Here is a 5,831-nt window from a genome sequence, read left to right as displayed (position 1 = left end):
GTTCCAGTTAAAAAAAAATCACCTGATAAATTTCTGTATGTTATGTTACAGGCCTGGGGGCAGGCTACTTTAGCTGGGTCAGTGTTCTGGATCAGAATCCACAAATGGCATATTCTGAAATAAGTTGGTTAATGTGTGACTAATTCAGAATAAGTGACTTGTGAACTGTGGCCAATATTTGGCCCATATTGTCCCCAGTGTAACTCTACCAAACTGAATTGAAAGTGGATTAATTTACAAAGAACAGGCATGATCCACCCAAAGTCAAGCACCTTTAGATCCCTGCAATTTTAGGGGGAGAAAATTAAGCACGTGTCTACTTCATTGACATCAATGTGCTTGGTGCTTGAGTTTGACTGGTCCATGGCCAAGATTAGTAATGCAGAAGATTTAATTCTTCATTGCAGCTAACACGCTGGCTGTGAGACACTTCTGTTGGTTAGAATGTTATCACCATTGCTCTCCTGTTAATGGGCCATCACACCTGCTCAAATGTGCAGTCTCATTTGGCTGCTGGAAAATGCTCCAGACTTTGCAATGAAATATTATTCTGCCACATAAGGAGTGAATCACCAAGAGTTATAGAATTTTATTCATTCTTCATCTTATATATTATATTGGAATAAAAACTAACTGGGACAGTGGTTTTCATGAACTTCTAACCACCTAATACAATAGGAAACTGCCAGCTGCAAAATGGTAAAAAAACTCTACAATTTATGTGAGTCAGTAAAAGCTCAATTTACTGAAAAAGATTCTATCCTACTTCAATATGCTCTTGAGTTGTCTTAAAATAAGAAATAAAAATAGCAAATACATTTCAAATACAAATCAGTGCAATTCTATGCATGTCTACTCATAAGTAACACCCATTGAGTTCAGTGGAACTTAGGGCTCAATCTTAAGGGGCCTCCCTGGCAGCCAGGGAGGAAGGACTGTCAGTGCTGGGTCTCAGTGTTGTGTGGAGATGCTGCAGGAGCACCCAGATGTAAGTTGCACTGCCGGGCAGTGGTACAGCTTTTCGAGGTGAAGGGGAGGCGTTCCATGGCGCGGGGAGTGTGGAGGAGTGTGAGCTGGGGGGAGTGACCGGCCCAGGAGGGAATGCTCTTTGAATGCTGCAAAGCCCAACATGGAAATTCTCCAGTCTGCGCTGGCAAAACATCCAGCACAGACTGAAGTAACCCCATTGCAGGGCCTGCGCCTGCTGCATCTGTCCCCTTCCCCCTGAGGAGACCTCTGGCAGCCTCTGAGGGGTCGTGAAATACAGCAGTCACCATTTTGGCACTGCTGCCCCCATGCTGAGGATAGAACTGGGCTGCCCTTCGCAGATGTGGTGTAATGGTTACGGAGGTGGACTTAGAAGTGGAAGAACCAGGTTCAAATCCTCAGCCATGAAGCTTCCTGGGTGACCTTGGGCCAGTCACTTTCTCTCAGCCTCACCTACCTCACAGGGTTGTTGTGAGGACAAAAGGAGGGCAGCAGCTGTGTACACCGCCGTGAGCTCTTTGGAGGAAGGGCGGCATTAAAATGTGTTAAATAAATAAAGAAATAAATTAACAAGCAAGCATATAGAACTGCAGCGTAATTGCACATTTAAAACAAAAGCTTCCATAGGAGATAAGAGGACTGTGCTATTGGCAGACATAAGAGGATTGTGCCATTGTTAGAAAGATAAAGGATGGAGGTAGGAGTTGGAGACAGGGAAAATCAAAGCTAAAATCATTATTATTATTACTACTACACTGTATTTCAAAAAGTATATGCCATTTTTACCTTCATCTGGCCCCCAAGTGGCATATACATTTGCTTTTGCACTCACAAATGGCTCTGAAAACAAGGGGGAGGGGCTGCTTTACATGGGTATTCAGGCACCTGAAAAATTTAGCATCGCCCCCCAAAAAACTCCATTGGTAGAATGGAGGAAGGGGAAATTTGATCTGAGGAAATTTGTCAAAACATTGACTACATGCTTCTAATCTGTAATAGCTGATGTTCTAGAAATAATTTTTTGTGAAATGTGGAGCATCTTTCTTAGTAGTCAGAAGTTCCAGATACTGAAGATTCTGTGATGCTCATGCCGCTAAAACTGGAGTTTCTCCCAAGAAATCAGAAGAACCTTTCCAAAGCAAATGACCTGTTGATGATGCCCTGGGATGCCTTACAGATTTTTGTATGGTTTGCAACAATGTGAAGGAGCCAGGATAGAAAATGAAGCATATCCTATCCCAACCTGAATTAGAAAAACTGTTCCAGATGCAGAGCTTGGAACTTGGAATGAGTCCAGGAGTCTGGGGCTAACACCCCCTGTGCTTGTATAAAATGCCATGGGATCTTTTCACAAGAGCAACTTGCAGATTGCCAAGCAGTTACCTTAACTGGCTCCTGATGTGCTGTATCACAACACATTCAAATTCCCATCTGTGGTGTCTGTAACTACTGTTCATACACTGAAAGTTTATCTGCAGAAATAAATATGCGAGAGATTGCCGATGCCGCTGTTGGACGCCTTTATCATTTGCCAGGCCTAACTATTTAATATGAAGGATACTTCAAAACTGTAAGAATGCCCAGAAAACAGTACTTAATAATCTGGAACCATTTGGTGCGTGTGCTGCCATCAATGCACCATCTTAGAAAATTATCTCATTGTTACATTCCAGCTGCATAGATTGCTTTATGCAGCATCAGTCAAATAGTGTTGGGTCTCATTCAGATTTCACTTGCACAGGGTTTGTCAACAGACTCATGTTATTGATCTTTCTTTAAAGGAATTATCCTAAGTTCTGCAATGAGTACTGGGCCATTCCTTTAAAGTTCACGGCAAAAGAATGAGAATGTTGAGTCACAGAACTTTATTTAAACCCAGAAATCATGAACCTGATGCTTCAGAGAGTGAAAGTACTGACCTCAACAGAACTTACTTCTGAGTAGACATAAATAGGATTGCATTGAAATGGTAACTAAGGTTGTTTCATTTTTCAAATGACAAAGGGCCATATCTTATAAAATCTCAAGCTACTAAAAAATGTGGAGAACTCTTATTTAAAACATTCCCAAAAAGAAATGCTTTTGCAACCCCACCACAACATGAAGTGAGGACCAAGAAGAGTGGGAAAGGGAGCCGCCTTCCATCTGAGATCGGCTCATGTGCATCTGCTATGATATTCACTTCCTTATTTGGGTAATGAGTGACCTAAAACAATAATATAAGAAGAATACCTCTTATCCCTACCTATAGGCATGACACAGTGTGTTTCAAAAATGCGTAAATGTATATAATATTTTAAAGAAGGTTTTTACATGCCCAAAGAATCTTTGCTCTTGTGCCCCCAAAACCAAGTAGAGTCACATAAGGGATATATTTGGCTCTTTATGTTAGAAGAGAAATGGGAAGAGTTTTATGTCAAGCTGTTTTTTATGAACTTGAATCCAATTCCTATTCAGCCAGATTGCCCTGTACAATAAACTCTTGATTATGACTGCTGGCATTTACAGCTATAAGACAAGATGATGTGTGGCACAATTTTCTTCATTCATCTCTTCTTCTTCCACTGCTCCTAAAAAGTCTTTATATCTTTTTCCGCGTTTTGTTTTTAAAAATCATGTAAAATTATTGACATTATTAAGCAAGTCACATATTCCTTGTGTACATGCAGTATGTACAGTATTTAGGGCGCAACCCTAACCCCTTATGTCAGTACTTTCCAGCACTGGCATAGCGGTGCCAATGGGACGTGTGCTGCATCCTGCAGTTGGATGTCACTCACAGAGGCCTCCTCAAAGTAAGGGAATATTTGTTCCCTTACCTCAGAGCTGCATTGCCCTTCTGTCAGTGCTAGAAAGCACTGACATAAGGGGTTAGGATTGCGCCCCTAGATGACTACCATGTAGTTTGTCTTTGGACAGAGTTCCTCTTAATGATCTAGGAAAGTTGACTTTGGGCACAATCCTAACCAGGTCTACTTAGAAGTAAGTCCTATTTTGTTCAATGGGGTTTACTCCCAGGAAAGTGTGGTTAGGATTGCAGCCTTTGTTGCCTTCTTGAACCTGAGTCCATGGATTTCTCTTTCTTCTGCCACTAAAATAAAACAGACATCCCAAACCAATGCTTGTCTAGTAGAGCACACTGTCTACATTTCTTTTATGATTCTCATGACTGCCTTTGAAAACATTTTGCTGACAGTGCTAATTAAAAAAGTAAAAGGGGAAAAATCAGATGTTAGCATGCAGACTTGAAAAAGCCACATGTTGGAAAGTATAATTGACAAATTTTCCATACAATAGTCTGATCTCACATTAGCTTTAGAGTCTCAAGAATAGCACCAGGCCATCATGTCATAATTTGTATCATTATCACAACAAAACAGCTGCATAAATTTTGGGGTGGCGAACTCCATGGGCAGGGACTGTAATGCCTTTCTTCTCTCTCAAAGCTTCCCATTTATTCCCCTGTGTGGGGAACTGACTTCCATAAGTAAGAGATGGTAAACCTTTGGGCTTTGCCAAGTTCTTCTTTCTGAAAACTGTTCAACTATTGAGAAATGGTTTCAGTGAAAAGTAGAACCATCAAGTCCAAACAAAGGTAGGCATCTGTTCTCATGCCCAGGAACAGTGTCAGAGAGCAACAAGACTGACAGTCCAATCCTGATCAACAGGACGAGGGTGCTGAAATGACCGCCGCTGTATCCTGCAGGGACAGGGAGGCAGCTGGAGATCTCCTCCAGCACAGGAACATGGCTTCTGATACTTTCCCTTACCTCGAGTCAGGTCCTGGCAGCCCCTATAGGTCTACTCAGATCTGCCCCTACTCAACTGTTGTCACAGAACCAAGGAGACCCATGTGGGGCTTTAAATTTTGGGAGGGGGAATAGGAAGCAGTGGCAGCCTCGGCAGCCATTTTTGCCCTCCCTCTTGGGCCTGAACTGCCCCTTGGGCCACTCTCCCCCACCAAATTACACCCCACCCTGCCCCCATTCCACCCGCTCCTCCGTCTCTCAGCTCTTCACTTATCACAGTTGGTGGGAATAGCTCCAGTGCCTGCGGACGCCAGCCAGTGGAGGCGCAATGTAGCCTCCACTGGCCTTCATGTGGTGGTTGGCAACCTTCAGTCTTGAAAGACTATAGTATAAGCCTACAGCACCCGGTATTCCCAGGCGGTCTCCCTTCCAAGTACTAACCAGGCCTGACCCTGCTTAGCTTCCGAGATCAGACGAGATTGGGCATGTGCAGGGTAACAGTTGCTGCAACAAGCTTTATGGCACCAGGCTTCTCTCTCTTACCAGCTCCTTGCCTCACTCAGGTTCTAGAATTTTTTTAATCCAAGGAAGAAAAACATATGGCAGAAGCTAGTGGCTGAAGTTCATGTCTTCTTTCCCAGTCTCTAATAGTGGAATCTATCCCAAGGGCAACTGGTGAATGCAAAGCAGAGTCACAGATATTCAAAATGCCCAACACTATAACTAAGATCTGACTTCTTATTGTTGAGGTGGTTCTCTTCTTCTTTTGATGGAATTTCAGAAGATTTAGTATCTGATTCCATCTGAACCCTCCAAGATGCGGTGAACAGCTGTTTTCTGTGGAGCCTGCAACATATTTCATTGCAAGATGAAAAGGAACTTTGTAAACTGACAGTAAAATGGATTGCGGCCTGGACAGTTCACTCCTGTTACTCTAAAATCAATGGGATTAGTCTGGAGTGTTCACATTTGAATAGGGTTCACCTTTGGAGCACTGTCTGTTACAGCAGTCATTAAGGGTGCAACTAGAACTGATTTTTTTTTTAAGTAGCAAAATAGCAGCTGTGAGGGGACAATTTGGTACCATGGTGTCGG

General features: G+C 42.8%; 1 pseudogene; it reads right to left on the bottom strand.

Moving 5' to 3' along the window:
• Positions 1-5,128: 5,128 nt before the first annotated feature.
• Positions 5,129-5,248, bottom strand: LOC136642522 (5S ribosomal RNA; annotated as a pseudogene).
• Between the last annotated feature and the right edge of the window lie 583 nt (positions 5,249-5,831).

This window comes from Tiliqua scincoides, chromosome 2, assembly GCF_035046505.1.
Source record: "Tiliqua scincoides isolate rTilSci1 chromosome 2, rTilSci1.hap2, whole genome shotgun sequence".
Lineage (NCBI taxonomy): Eukaryota > Metazoa > Chordata > Lepidosauria > Squamata > Scincidae > Tiliqua > Tiliqua scincoides.
Note: the sequence above shows the minus strand (reverse complement) of the source record. Positions and strands in the feature narration are given on the sequence as shown.